Here is a 16,449-nt window from a genome sequence, read left to right on the forward strand (position 1 = left end):
CTTGTAGTGCATTGTAATATTTAGACAGTGCCTCGTGCCTCTAAGTGGGGCACTTAAGTGCACGTTCAGATAGGTAGCAAGCCACATCGTTGGGGAGTGTGTGGTTGGCAGAGTGTACTTGTTGTTATTCCATGTAAGAAGTATTTTGTTCTTGTTTTTCTTTTAGCTATTAGAATCTTTATTTGGCAGATGCCATAAAAGTACATATAAAAATATCAACTGAACATAAAATTAGAGATAAAATACAAGTGAATATAGTGATTATATAAAGATTCATAAAATACAACCATAGGTAATTCCGTTTCATTAAAACAGCTGTAAAATGTGCATAATTCATAATAAGCATATAGAGGTCTTTGCCATGTCCTAACTCAGTAAGGGCCTGTGGGCATTGGCGATAATAGGGCACAAGGTTCATTACATGGGCATCAATACCTTATTGTACTACCTGGATAGTCCGCTTCTGTCTGGCCGTCCACATCCACATCAGAAACCGGAGACTGGAAAAACTATGCATTGTCTTGTGTCTGTTTTCAAAACTCTTAATGCTCTTTGTGTTCACTAACACCCAGATTGCGGCAAATTGGTAAAATCCATTTCTTCGTGCTACTCTGACCGGCTGGGCAGAAGAATAAGGCATGCTCAATAATTCTTTTAATTTCTCTACAGATGGGGCACTACCAATCTATTGCCTGCGATCGCACACCCATTTAGCAGTGAAGGGATGGAGGGTAAAATCCCATACCATAATTGCAGGTAGTGCTTCCTGGCAACTGCAGGTTCAAGTTCATCTAGGAACTGCTCTTCTGCAAATTTATCCATCATCATAAGAAAAGCGGAAGTTAGTGAAGCCACGTTTGACTGCCACTGTATAGTTCCCGTTTTATATTGCCAGTAGTCATTCTTAAAGGACAGTTTAGAGATTGTACATGCCTCCCCATGAATAGCCCATAGACTCTCGTTCTCAATCACTATGAGGGTCATTTTTATGTATCTAATCCAGGATATGTTACGTGAACCTGAGATGTGTAGCACTTTTTCTAGGCCCTATCTATATGAGCATAACTCTGACGTAGCCCAGATCCTCACCCAATACAGGATGGCTCTCACTCCTGTTCTGCAAGAGATTGATCTAGGCCACATATCTAACCTTGGGGGGTGGGGAGCAGTGTGGTGCTAACAGGGAGACCCGTCAGTTGTTGCATTTATCATTTTTCACTACTGCCACCAAGACAGTCACATCCCTATGGCCCCTCAACTCTGCACCTTAGAGGGATGCTTCTAGGTCCTGGTGATTATAAATTTGAAGTGCCGAGGAGATGGGGAGGAATTGAGTGCCTGGGTGCATTTTTACTATTCCCCCTGTTTTTGTTCTAGATTGAGTCGACACTGTTCTATGTGGGGGTTTCTTTCAAGCTGCCCTGTTAAGGTAATCCCCAAATAATCATAAGTATGCACACACTCCTTATCCTATCCGTAGCGTGGAATGACATGGATTAAGAACCATGTACCCCAATTTTTCCTTTGTTAATCCCAAGGCCCCTGTGCTTTCGAAATCTTTCAAATTGATCTAGTGTTCTTTGCAGCCTCACTTGTGTTTTTGAAAGCAGTATTGTGTCATCTGCAAACATTAAGCAGGGACCTGATATTAGGTAAACATAGTGCATCATTCTCACTTTGTTCCAGGTGGGCTAATAGACCATTGATGTGCAATGTGAGTAGAGTAGGGCGAGGATGCAACCCTGTCTTACCCCTCTATTGACTGGGAACGGATTGGTCAATTCACCCAGTTATTTTCACGCAGCCTGTTGATGATACCCAGGAGATACTGGGAGACCCCTGATTTGGTCATTATCTGCCAGAAAGTAGACCTAGGTACAAGATTGAATGCAGTCCATAAATCTACGAATACCACGTAAAGATGACCGCCCCCTAGAAGGACAGTTTTCCAGAATAAAGGCCAGAGACAAAACACCTGATCAATTGTACTAGTGCGTTCTCAGAATCCATCTTGCAAGGGAATCAAAATCTCTTTCAAGGTTAACCATTCTTGTAATCTATCCAATTTTCTGAGGACCTTTAACTAACACCAGATTAGCATCAGCATGTTGGGCTTTATACAAACCGTTTTAGTAACACAAATTTAGAAAACATCTAACTATGGTTCTATCAAAACAGCGCAGTTGGTACCTAGAAAGAAAAAGCAAGAATATGCATAACAGTCTCAATTTATCATCTTATACCTATCCTCGGTATGGGTCAGCAAAGCAGAATCAGTCTTTGTCCTCGGGTCATCTGTCAGTCAGCAAAGCATCAGGCTCTCAGTCAGAGAGTATGAGCCCAATGTTGGTATGAAGGTTTCTCTCCTAAAATATCAATAAGTCCTGCTAAAATCTCTCTGTTAGAAATGGGGTCTCTAGTTGGCAGTCGGTTTGCACCCTATCTAAGTAGGGACCTTCACTCTAGTCAGGATAAGGGAGATACCCGCTCAGATAACCCCTGCTAACCCCCTTGGTAGCTTGGCACGAGCAGTCAGGCTTATCTCAGAAGCAATGTGTAAAGCATTTGCACAGAACACACAGTAATAAGTGAAAACACTACAAAAGGACACCACACCAGTTTTAGAAAAATAGCCAATATTTATCTATATTAAACAAGACCAAATACGATAGGAATCCAACATACAGTAAGAAAAATATGAATTATGCAAGATTTACTCAAAACTACAGTTCCTTGAAGTCGATAGCTCCACCTGGGGCTATCACGGCGTCGTGATCAACAAAACCAACAGTTCAGGCCGGAGTTGCGGGCCAGCTACGGTGTCAGGAAGACCCGCAAACAGTACCTTGGATTTGAAGGGCGTCGTGATCCTCGTGGTGAGCTCCGGAGGGCGGCGTCACTGACGTCGCGGTGTCGGGTCCGGTATCAGTGCAGGAGTCGTCGGCCCTTGAGGTCACACGCGTTGCAGATCGAACTCCAGGCTGATGAAGTCAGGTGCGCCGGCGTGGATGGCCTCGGGGCTGCGGTGCGAAGTGGGACGATGTGACGTGCGGTGCCCACAGGTCACGGTGCAGGCAGCGGCTCGGTGACAGCATCCAGCGGCGTCGGTGAGACCAGGGCTGCGGTGTGAAGCGGGGTGGTGCGACGTGTGGTGTCCACATGTCACGAGGGAGGCAGCGGCGCCGTCGTTGCTGAAGCGCTGTCGTTGGTAGGCCCAAGCCAGCAGTGCGGGACGGGACGTTGCTTCGTGACCCTCATGAGTGGTGTCCACAGGCCACGGTGCAGGCAGGATGCCTGGGGACGACACAGTAATCAATGGTGCTGGCGTTGGTGGACTGGGGCTGCAGTGCAGGATGGGATGGTGCTTTGTCTACCTCACAAGCGGTGTCCACAGGCCACGGTGCAGGCAGCGGCGCCGGTGTCAGCAGGAGCGTTGTCGTCAGGGATGCCCAGACTGTGGTGTGAGCAGGCGATGCCGGAGTGTGGGGCCCACAGGTCGTGGTGCGAGCAGCGGCTCAGTGAAGTCGTCCGATGGCGGTGGCAGTGCGACCCGGGTCACGGTGCAAAGCGGGGCAATGCGACTCCGTGTGTCGTCAGCAGTTCACGGTGCAGGCCAGCTGCATCGTTGGCGGCACCGCAGTGGTTTCTCCTCTTGAACAACACAAAACACACAGTTTCCAGTGCTGCAGGTCAAGGAAAATGAAGTCTTTGGTGTCCCCGAGACTTCCAACAGGAGGCAAGCTCTACTCAAAGCCCTTGGAGATTTTTCTCAAGCAGGACACACAGCAAAGTTCACCCTTTGCACTCTTTTCAGGCAGAAGCAGCAACTGCAGGCAAGTCCAGCAAAGCAACAGAGCAAAGGGACAGTACTCCTCCTTCAGCCCTTCAGCTCTTCTCCCGGGCAGAGGTTCCTCTTGATTCCCGAAAGATTCTAAAAGTTTGGGGTTTTGGGTCTGCTTCTTATACCCAGTTCTGCCTTTGAAGTTTGCAAACTTCAAAGCAAAGTCTCAAGTGTTTGCAAGATCCTTCCTTGTCCAGGCCAGGTCCCAGACACTCACCAGGGGGTCGGAGACGGCATCGTGTGAGGGCAGGCACAGTCCTTTCAGGAGTGAGTGACCACTCCTCCCTTCCCCTCCAGCACAGATGGCTAATCAAGATATGCAGGCTACACCACAACCCCCTTTGTGTCACTGTCTAGAGGAGAGGTGTGAACAGCCCAACTGTCAAACTGACCCAGACAGGGAATCCACAAACAGACAGAGTCACAGAATGGATTAAGCAAGAAAATGCCAACTTTCTAAAAGTGGTATTTTCAAACAGACAATTTAAAAACCAACTTCACTAAAAGATGTATTTTTAAATTGTGAGTTCAGAGTCCCTAAACTCCACATTTTTATCTACTCTCAAAGGGAATCTGTGCTTTAAGGATATTTAAAGCCAGCCCCATGTTAACCTATGAGAGAGATAGGCCTTGCACAGTGAAAACCGAATTTGGCAGTATTTCACTGTTAGGACATATAAAACACACTAGTAAATGTCCTCCCTTAAACATATACTGCACCCTGCCCATAGGGCTACCTAGGGGCTAACTTAGGGGTGCCTTACATGTAGTAAAAGGGACGGTTGAGGCCTGGCAAGTGGGTACACTTGCCAAGTCGAAGTTACAGTCAAAACTGCACACACAGACACTTCAGTGGAAGGTCTGAGACATGATTTCAGAGCTACTTATGTAGGTGACACAACCAGTGCTGCAGGCCCACTAGTAGCATTTGACTTACAGGCCCTGGGCACGTCTAGTGCACTTTACTAGGGAATTACCAGTAAATCAAATATGCCAATCATGGATAAATCCATCAACAGTACAATTTATATAGGGAGCAGTTGCACTTTAGCACTGATTAGCAGTGCTAAAGTGTGCAGACACAATAAACCAGCAAAAACAGACCTGAAAAAATAGGAGGAAGAAGGCAAAACGCTTAGGGATAACCCTGCAAAAAAGGCCATTTCCAACATTCTCCCTCTCCTAAAGAGTCTTAAGTCTCTTCCCTCTGTGGCGTTGTTATATCAAAGTCACCTAAACTGTCCCCTAATTCCCTATTGGTCAATTAATCGTGTGTTCATACTTTGTTCACTAAATTTCTATACCAAATCTATGAATTCTAATATTTCACCATTCAAATGCAGTTGATTGGTCCGCCTTACGATGTTCTCATCATCCAGCTTGTTAGGTAACAATATTGTTGCATCTTCCACTCCAGTCAGTATCTTCATTGTTCTTGTCCTGGGAAAGTCAGTCTCACACACATTACATCGAAAATGTTACACTAGTGGGATCATCATCTCCTTGCAGTCAGTTCACATGAAAAGCTTCCATTAAGCACATTTAACAAGACAATGGACATTTCACAGTTTAATTCACTCCGTCAGCATTTATATTAAACGCGAAGATATACAGCATCTGCATGAGGCCTGGCAAAACAGGCCAAGACACTCGCTAAGTTAAGGCCTACAATTAATAGAACTAAAGCATACTTCATAAGCCTTAATATGACATATTACTGCATTAATTTAGTACATATTCAATATTTCATAAGTATTAATCACTCAGTACATTTCGTGAACATTGGTGGCCATTCTTCGAGGACACATTTTCAAATGCGTGCATTATTTTTCTATGTTATTTAATTTTTTACTTAAACTCATTATTCAAAATACATAAACACTCATTAATAATTTCAAATTAAAACACCTGCGCTAGTAATCCCTCCTCTGATGAATAAGTATGTCATCACACTAACACCCACAAACTTTTACAATTCAATTTCTTCATAATTTTGTCTTCCCCTTGAATTGTCCCCGTAAAAATTGTCCTTTCTTTTCTTCCCTTCTCTGATTATTCTTAGACCTTTTCAATTTAGTCTTTTTACACAATGTGCATAATTCCCATATCCCAATTAGAAAAACCACAGCAATTAATATTCCCTGTAATATTTTAAATAGAATCCCATTCCAAATGTTGCTGAGCCAATTTCCCACTGAAGCAAACCCTTTGCCAACCTTTTCCCAAACACCTGGTTCTTTCAATTCTTTCAAATCAGCACTTGTATTAGTCAGATTAGTAAGTAAGTCTCTTATCTCTTTACTGTTATCAGGTATATACAAACAGCAATGCCTAGAACAAATCATTCTACATACTCTGCCATCCTTTGCTAAAAGAATGTCTAAAGCAAGACGATTTTGAAAAATCATAGCTCTAACCGCAGCTAATTCAGTATCTATCAGGAGTATGACCCCTGAAAAATTTGTCAGCATGTTATCCACAATAGTAGACAACTTTTGAATCATAATCAAATTCAGAATGACTCCCAATGAAGGAATCACTGCTCCAAATATATCTCCCACTATTGCAGAAGAGTACTCTCTCCTCTGTCTCTTATGATGTAATTCAGTCACTTTCGGAAACTTTTTCAAATCCTCCATTTCATAAATCTTTGGGAAACCTATCCCCAAATAACATGTCCCATACCATCCTCTTGGAAGAGGGTAATAAGCATTAAGTCCACAAATATAATATATCCCTGGAATTGCAGGGTCCTGTTCATTCAACATAAAAGTCCATTTACTCTGAAACAAAAAACACATGCCTGCATTCACTCGTACCCACAAATAAAGTGTCAGTGCGTGATTTAGGCCTATATATACAAAGCTTCCCTACGTGTTGTGCATCTAAAGCCAATTTCCCTTGCATTTTAATTGCAGTATAAGCATAATCATTCTTGTAAGTCCTTTTCTCTAAGTCTTTTTCTAATTTCTCCTTTAACGTCTTTCTCCTGTTGTCTGTGTGATCTAAAAAGCTCTTCTCTAAAGGTGTAAGCAAGCATGTCAGATTGTTGCTGTGTGCATAAGCTGTGCCAAATGTTAATGTAGGTTCAAAGAATCCTCTAACTAATACCTTAGCTACCTTATTCAAATACCTAATTATAGAAGCAAACGAAAACACCATGCCATGCTTTGAATAGAAGTATTGAATGTACTCCTGGTTATAAAACCTTGTTAGTGACAGACTACAACTTATCCCGTACGTTAGGGGTAAACTATGATATGTGACTCCTTCCTCAACTCATGAAGGAATCTGCGTACACACAAAACAATTCTTCCCATCCATTGTCTCAACATACTCACTCAATAAGCGATAGAAAACGTTAGAAGAAAGTTCTCCCTGCGCATTAGTATAATCATGCAAATAGTTCTCATCTAACTTAGACTTCTCTAATGCCGTTAGTGCAGTAGTCATCTCAAAAGCATAAGTATGGTTGGCTCCTCTCATATCAAGAACAGACATACCCACAATCAACACCACAAATAATATCCCACACATAGGTGGTCATTCTGACCCTGGCGGTCTTTGACCGCCAGGGCGGAGGACCGCGGGAGCACCGCCGACAGGCCGGCGGTGCTCCAATGGGGATTCCGACCGCGGCGGTAAAGCCGCGGTCGGACCGGCACCACTGGCGGGGTCCCGCCAGTGTACCGCCGCCCCATTGAATCCTCCGCGGCGGCGCAGCTTGCTGCACCGCCGCGGGGATTCCGACCCCCCCTACCGCCATCCAGATCCCGGCGGTTGGACCGCCGGGATCCGGATGGCGGTAGGGGGGGTCGCGGGGCCCCTGGGGGCCCCTGCAGTGCCCATGCCACTGGCATGGGCATTGCAGGGGCCCCCGTAAGAGGGCCCCTACATGTATTTCACTGTCTGCTGCGCAGACAGTGAAATACGCGACGGGTGCAACTGCACCCGTCGCACAGCTTCCACTCCGCCGGCTCGATTCCGAGCCGGCTTCATCGTGGAAGCCTCTTTCCCGCTGGGCTGGCTGGCGGTCTGAAGGCGACCGCCCGCCAGCCCAGCGGGAAAGTCAGAATTACCGCCGCGGTCTTTCGACCGCGGAACGGTAACCTGACGGCGGGACTTTGGCGGGCGGGCTCCGCCGCCCGCCAAGGTCAGAATGAGGGCCATAATTTCCAAACCAATGCTTATATATTTACAGTGCCTAGCACCTCTACCTTGTTTATTAAAGTCAGCCATGATCTGTAATAAATCAAATAGCAGAAGAAATTTAGAAAAACTTGCAGCAAAAACACAAAAAAGACAACTCTTCTTTCAACAGTTCAGTTTCGCTTACCAGAACCCTCTTCCTTGTCAAAATCGGTTAGCAGCTTTGTCAAAATCAGGTTTCAAAAGTCAAATCAGGTTATCAGTGTCTCTTACGGTTATTTTCAAAGGTCTCTTTCTCCAAAACGTTTTTCTCTCAGATAGTTTCAACAGTTCAGTTCATTAGCTTCCTTCAGGTCACCTCAAAATACTGACCCGGAACTTCTCTATCAAAACAAAAAGACAAAAACTCTTGCTGCCATTCCTTTGTAGTTGCATATGCCCATTCAGGACCTGCTTATCATCAATTTGCTATTCTCTTTCTCTTCAATTTTCGATCACCATTCAGTTCTCCTTCACTTAGATCTTCTTTCCTTGTGGTGTCTACTTCTTCCTCGATTGTTGGTTTGACAACCACCTCTTTCCCTTTCTCCACTTGCCGGCCACTTATCTTCTTTTAGTGGACCCAATGTCAGTATTCTCTTCCATATTGAACTTGAACCTTTTCCTTGTTCTGTGGTGTTTTCTCTTGACGGACCTGCAACCAGTTCAGAAGAAGTCAGATCACTTTGACTTCGATCCACCTCAACTCCTTCCACTTCTGGGTCTGGCAATTGCTCTGTTTGTCTCTCAAGATCGTCTGCTTCTGGGAAAACCCTCCTCTGACTAGGCCTTCCTGCTGCTTCAGTTGAAATAGGTTATTCAATACTCTCCTGGAGGTCTCCTCCCTCGTCTCTCACAGGAGTGACTAAAGCGTCCTCAACGAGCTCAGATCCGATCTCAGTTCCTCTTTGCTCTACTTCCAGCCCTGAGACGTCTCTCTCTGTTGTTGGTACTCTCAGCAATGCTTCTTCATGATCCAGTGGACATGCCACTTTCTTCGTGTGACTTGTTTGAATCCAGTTTGGGATCCCAGCACACTTCACAGCTGTAGTAGTCATCAGGACCACTTGGCATGGTCCCTTCCAACGAGGCTCTAAACACGTCATTCTCATGTATTTGCGGACAACAACCCAGTCCCCTGCTCTCAGGTTGTGCCCTGGGTCATGGATCGGTGGCAGTGTGGTGGCCTCCACTTGATGAGAAAAAGAGCGGACTACATCAGCCAGACCCTTGCAGTAATCCAACACCATTTCATCTGTAATGTTGACAAGTGCATTTGCTGGCACTGCTGGTAACCTCATTGCTCTGCCCATGAGGATCTCATGGGGTGACAATCCTGTTTTCCTGTTGTGACATCTGTCAACAAATTAAAGTTTCCATGGCCAAGCGCCCGCCACAGACACCCCTCTTAATTTCCAATAGACCATTACAATGTGTGTACTTGGACCACTGCGGTCCATTAACACCTGATAGTGCATACAAATACATATTAGTCGCTGTTGATTCATGCTCCAGATTTGTGTGGGTGTGGCCACAACGCTCGGCTGACGCTCAGACTTTTATTAAAGATTTGCCAGTCTTTATCAGTACATATGCAGTTGCGGCGAACCGTTCGGACCAGGGCCCTGCTTTCGCCTCAAGGGCATTCAGGGACGCCATGACTTCATTGGGGGTCCAACTGCAGTACTCGTCTCCATTTCATCCTGAGGGAAATAGTGTCGTGAAGCGATTAAACCGCGATTTAAAGCAATCCTTAACAGCCAGAGTCTTAGGTACGGGTCGTAGTTGGCTAACCCACCTGTATGGAGTTCAGAGAGCACTAAATAACTTGCCTAGAAGGTCCCTGGGGGGTCGTACTTCATATGAGTGCCTGTTCGGAACTCAAATGTTTGTTCCGGATCTTAATGGTCCTGGCGTGGATGCAGCAGAAACACCTTTTGACATAAATGATCGTGTCACTGTTTTACAGGAGTTACAACAGTTCCATGAGGATAACTCTTCTAAAAGTGCTGCCTCCACAGGAATTAAGGATGTGCCTGTAACATCTACTGGCTGGATTCCTAGGGTAGGGGATCTTGTACGTGAAAAGGTCGCAGTGAAAAAATAATTTGGCCCTTCTTATCGGGCACCAGTCCCTGTACTGGGGATACACGGTACCAGAACTGTTACTCTACCACCGTTGCCAGGTGCCAAAGAAAATGGTTTTGTTTCAATTGACAATGTCAAACTACAACATGTGGCCGATTCTGCACAGCCGACCAAGAGGAACATCCAGTAGTTCCCGAATACCTCTCACTACTGGAGAAGAATTTCCGCTTCAAGTTGTTTATACCAACACTGACACCTCTCTGGGCTTGGGGAGGGTGGATGATGATCTTACATTAGTTCCACTAACAACAAGCAATTTAGAAACGTTTGATCAAGTCACCACGACTACTAGCCAGACGGATGGTGCTGTCCACTATTGACCACGGCTACACTTTTTGCACAAACTGCCTCTGGTTACTTTGCCGACTTCAATGATGGTCTATCGGACTAATTTGCCTCTTCGACAGCTGACCTGTCAGGTGCACGTAAGCTAATACATTGGCTTAAAGACACATATTTCATTTTGCCATGGAACTATGTATGTCTTTCTTTGACTGTCCTAGTATTTCTACTTTGAATTGGGTTTGTTATTATCTTTTTCTTGTTGATACATGGTCATTTTCTTCCCGAGAGATCAGCGGTTGAACAGGTGGAGGAGGTTTTGAAACCACATTTTTCATCACATAAGGTCCGAAGAGACTTATCATTTGTGAACATTTCCGCAGTGCCAATTCCTGATGGGATTGTTTGGTACAAAGAGATGTTTGATATATATGGTCCCACGGAAATCATTCAAATACCGTATGTGTTAAAATTATCTATGAAAGATGTAGTCATACCAGGCATTGTGTCTGATTATTGGGATGTGAAAACAGTTGATTCTATGATGACAAAATTGCAATATTATACTGTCTATGAAAACGAAGATGTTTACCAGTTTAAAGAAAAATATGGTGATATGTTTTGCTATAATTATTATGGGCACCACTTCATACACAGAGCGAGTAGTCCCAAAACGATATTTAATTACACGCAATGGGAACATTGTCCAACTCCACCACCAGGGAGTTCAAAAACTTATACTGAAAAGTTTGCGTATTTTTCTGGGCATCGTCAAAAAAATGCTGAGCCATATTATTTTAAAGTAACTCCTACTAAGGATATACATATGTTATTGACCAACATGAAATGTATATATTCGGAATCCTTTGTTTCCCAGTTATCAATTGAAGGTTCTGAGAATTAGTCCAAATATATTTATTTGAAAAGTGTTTGGGGAACAAAAAATTGGCAGACTAAGGGTACAGAAACATTGTTTAGAGCATGTCTATTCTCTGTTCAAAATATCTTTTTAAATGAAACAGTGCAACAAACAAGTTGTTTAGGCTTAGCGACAATTAGAGAATTATACATGCCCAGTATATCTGCCCCTGCAAATTTGACAACTGGCAAAAATACACAAATGCAACCATACACGAGCCTAATGAGTGGGTCCAGAATGGTACGTTTAATGCTTCACTGACACGTCCAGGCGGGTGGTTATTGTGGCCCATAGATACCAACAGGTGTCATCAACGTTTTGTCACCTCCTCGGGGGGTTTACGGACGAGTAGGCCAGACCCTCGCTATATATCACCAGAACATGCTGACATAATTACAACATATAGGCCCTCATTCCAACCCTGGCGGTCATGGACCGCCAGGGTGATTGGACACGGAAGCACCGCCAACAGGCTGGTGGTGCTTCAGTGCCCATTCTGACGCTGCGGTCAGAAAAGGGGATCCGGCGGTTTCCCGCCGGATTACCCCTGGCTGGGCTGAATCTCCATGGCGGCGCTGCTTGCAGCACCGCCATGGAGATTCCGACCCCCTTCCCGCCATCCTGTTTCTGTTGGTTTTTACCGCCAGGGACAGGATGGCGGGAACGGGTGTCGTGGGGCCCCTGGGGGCCCCTGCACTGCCCATGCCACCGGCATGGGCAGTGCAGGGGCCCCCTAACAGGGCCCCAGCATGATTTTCACTGTCTGCTTAGCAGACAGTGAAAATCGCGACAGGTGCAACTGCACCCGTCGCACCCCTGCAACACCGCCGGCTCCATTCGGAGCTGGCCTCTGTGTTGCAGGGCCTTTCCCGCTGGGCCTTGGCGCTCCCTTCCCACCCGGGTCAGAATGACCCCCATAGTGTAGGAAAATTGTGCCAACAGTGGCTAAAATCGTCCTCACTTGATGCAGTTAAAGCGCACCTCAATCTCTTGTCTAACAACACTGACTTATAAGATTTCTTGTCAGGCCCCAAGATACCACGTAGGAAACGGTTCTTGTATGAAGTATACAATGAAATATGGAAACTTTCTCAATAAGAGGCTGCAGCCTGGGTAAGGCAAATAGATCAGGAAAATTTGAAAAAGGCATTAGATGTTGTGGATAATGGGATACACACCTTGTCCGACCGGATATATACAATTAATAAAATTGTTTCTTCTGCTATAGACATTATACGATTGGGTATGTCATCTTTATATCATAGACAGAGTCAGACCAGGTCCATTATGCAGTTGGGTTGGACACTTCAGACAGTGAAGGCGGGTCGTGTTCCATGGCAGCACATCAGTGCCAGGGAAATATTTTTTTCCTTTAATTTGACGCGGCAACAACAACTAATGGCTAAGAAAGAAGCGTCTTATGTCATGCTTAACATTGAAAACATAGAAAGACTGCCTTTTACCGTGGCCGAGATTCCTTTGGCAGGGTGGTTATTACATAGGGTTATTAATCTGCCTATTTCAACATTACAATTCACTTCTTGTTTGCAACACATTCCGGTAGGCAGATATGAAAAGTTGGGAGATAGTTACATCCATGAGGTGTGGGAGTTTCCCTTCTCGTACAAATGCCTCAATGGCATGAAAGAGGTCTTTCTTAACGGTAGCGAATGCAAGACTTCAGTCCGCCATTTGATGATTTGTAAGCAGCTGTCCTTGCATGGGGCGTGTAATGCCTCTGTTGCAAACTTGGCTTGCTATCAACTTGGGAGTTTCAGTCCCCTTGATTAAATGCACGTTCCAGGTGCTTTCACACAGCAGCCACGTCCTTCTCAATAGTGAAGACTGTTGTGGCATGCAGGCCGGAATAGTTTACGTTGTTTCGGTCTCTAAGGTCGTTACATGCTGCAGGAACGTGTTGTCTCCCCCCACTAAATTAAGGGAGGTAGCTGACATCTGGCCTCATATTGCTACCTCCAAGGTGAATTTTGACAGGTTGAGTAGACTCAAGGCTTTATTGTTTCAGAAGCATGTGGCCCTTACATCTGCACGCGAGACCTACGCACTTCAAGTGGCAAGGTCGTCGGCAGAAATACAGACCCTGTTAAATACGAACTTTCCAAGACACTTTGGTGAACTTGTGGGACATATATTCAATGCGTCCAGCACGGCTGGATTAGCACACTTTTTCAAAGCTGTTGGTATTGGTTTTGTTCACACCTTCTCCTCCATATTCGGTTTGATACCTTCAGCTATTCACTCAATTTTCGGAAGTCTTTTTGGGGTTTTTCCAATAACTTTGGCTTTATTAGCCGGCATTTTGCTGTTGCTGTAGTTTTTCTGCAATGGCTGTCCCGCCGCAACAAGGACAAATGAAGGCGCTCCCATCAGCGCAGCTGTGTCGTGAACGCATTATGCAGCAGTTTGGAGCAGCACTCCTGGAACATTTGGGGTGTGACTGGTCTTTGTCATTCAGACCGGTTTTAGATTGTGTGCAGCCCGTGTTTCGGTGCCATTGGTGCTCTTTTGAATATGCACTAGAAGTTTGTCTTTCACAGCAACGCCCCTCAGTGATTGATGCTGATCTGTTATTGTTCTTGTTGAGGGTTCATTACCAGACATGCACAGTGCGGCTGCGTTTGCTGAGAGAAGCTGATTACGAGCTACCCTTCCTGGAGGAAGTTAACATCGACTCATTAATGGTCACTGCACGGGATGCCGCCTTGGTTGATACTGGGGCAATGGAACACACCTGCTCCTTAGTCGTTTTTGGCGCAGATTTACCGGTTCTGTCATCTGCCAAAGTGGAAGATCTCCTGCTTTCCATGAATTGTGATTGATTCGGAACTGTTCTAAATTGGCATTTCAGTTTGAATTTGGCTCTGAAGCACATGCTCATTTCTAAATTGTCAAGTAATATGCTTGTGTGTCCTCTTAACTTTTCAAAATTTAGTAGGGTTTTAAATATATTTTAGGTTAGGGCATTTTAGCTTTGGCTTGAACCACTTTCTACCGACAAGGGAAGGGTGTTGTGTAGCCATTTTATGTGTAGCTCCATGCACATTAGTTAACATACTAGGCCGCTGTGCACTTTGCCCTAGATATATTTTATTCAGATTCATCCTAGTACATGTCAAGAGGGAGATTCCAGCCAGGGAACCACAACTGTATGCTGAATGCCCCGTTGCAGATGCTGATACAGATTACAGGCCTTTGCTCAGTTATGAGGGTTGATGTCAGGTTTAGAGCTTAACATGCTGTGCTCGAAATATAACTTAGAGAGAAAATAATCTAGCGGCAATATGATAGCCTTATTCTTCTGCTTCACTCTTGTCGTTACTATTTTAATATTACTGTGTTGTGTAGTTCTGGTTATTGCAGCTCACGCTTTGCTATCCAAAATGCAGTCAGTTTATTAAACCCATCTTTAAAACTTATACTGCCTTTATTGTCATTTATATATGAGACCGCACTGTGTATGAGAGAACCGGTTGTGACCTGAGTGACCACGACTTCCCTGAGAAGTACTGATATGTCATGCGCTCGGCTGCCCAATTGTCTCTGCCATTGGGGGGAGATGAGGCACTGCTAGGTAGCTGGAGCAAAACCCGGATTTGGAGTGACAAGCGTCATCCACCGTGGGTCAGACTCAGTCCCCCACATTGTAGGCGATCTTGCTGCTATAAATTCAGTAGTCTCATTAAGATAATGAGAGGCTACGCGACAAAGGTATCATTCATCTGTTCCACTAGTCCTGATGCTTCAGGGCGGTAACTACTATGCAACTTCTGCTCAATGTTCAGTGCTGCGCACAGTAATTAAATTATTTTGTTGTTGAAGTGAATTTCCCTATCTGATTCTAAAGAGATTGGAAACCCAAAACACGGTATCAGTTCCCTAAGCAGTAGTTTCACTACTGTGAGACTATCATTTCTTAATGTAGGGTACGCTTCAATCCAGTGACTAAAGATGCACACAATCTCCAACACATATCTCAAACCACCACACACAGGCATCTCAATAAAATCCATTTGCATTCCGCTCAATTGTCCTCCTGCTCTTCCAATGTGGCTCCGATTAACCACTGTCCCTTTCCCCTCATGTAACTGTTGGCAAATGGCACAAAAATGGCAAACTGCTTCCTCAACTTGTCTAAACTTTGGGTTGAACCAATCATGTTTAAACAGATGAACCATGGCATCCCTCCCAATATGTGCTTGACCATGATAGTACCTTGCCATTTGATACTACAAGCTGATTGGCAAAACCAATTGACCCTCCTCAGAAACCCACAGTTCATCTTGTCTTTGAACACATTTCATTTTGACCAATGAACGATTTTCCTCCTTGTCAACATTATTCTGTAAAGATTTTCATTCTTCCAAAGTGTCAAATACCTTCGAAGCATAGCTTGCACAAGTTTCGTCTTATTCCGGTAACAGTTCCCACTTGTCTTTGAACTATATACAGTTCAATGCGCAAATCCTTGTGACTTGATCCACATATCCATTTCCTAATGGCACATAGTCCTGCGACTTTAGATGTGCACTGCATTTCACCATGGCAATCTTTTCAGGCATTTGAATTGCAGATACAGTTCTTTAATTCACTCACCATTTCTCACTGGTGAACCAGGAGAGGTCAGGAAACCTCTCTGTGACCACAATTGACCAAAATCATGAACTATTCTGAATCCATATTGGCTATCCGTATAGATTGTAACTCTCAACTGGGCAGAAACATGGCACGCTCTAGTAAGGATGACCAGTTCCACTACCTGGGCAGAATTCACTCCTCGAAGCCAGGAAGCTTCCAAGGTACCTGTAATTATGCACATAGCATATCCCGCTCTCAGTGTCCCTGTATTGTCTCTCAGACAAGAACCATCAACAAAAATAATTTGGTCATTTTCCTCCAATCGGGTATCTCTAATGTCAGGTCTTGGTTTTGTGCACAACTCAGTTACTTCGAGACAATCATGTTCAACATCTTCCTCTTTTCCAATTTCAGCATTTTCACTCGGAAGTAAGGTTGTCGGGTTCAGCACTGTACACCTTTTCAATGTCACGTT

Source organism: Pleurodeles waltl, chromosome 11 (assembly GCF_031143425.1).
Source record: "Pleurodeles waltl isolate 20211129_DDA chromosome 11, aPleWal1.hap1.20221129, whole genome shotgun sequence".
In the NCBI taxonomy this organism is placed as follows: domain Eukaryota; kingdom Metazoa; phylum Chordata; class Amphibia; order Caudata; family Salamandridae; genus Pleurodeles; species Pleurodeles waltl.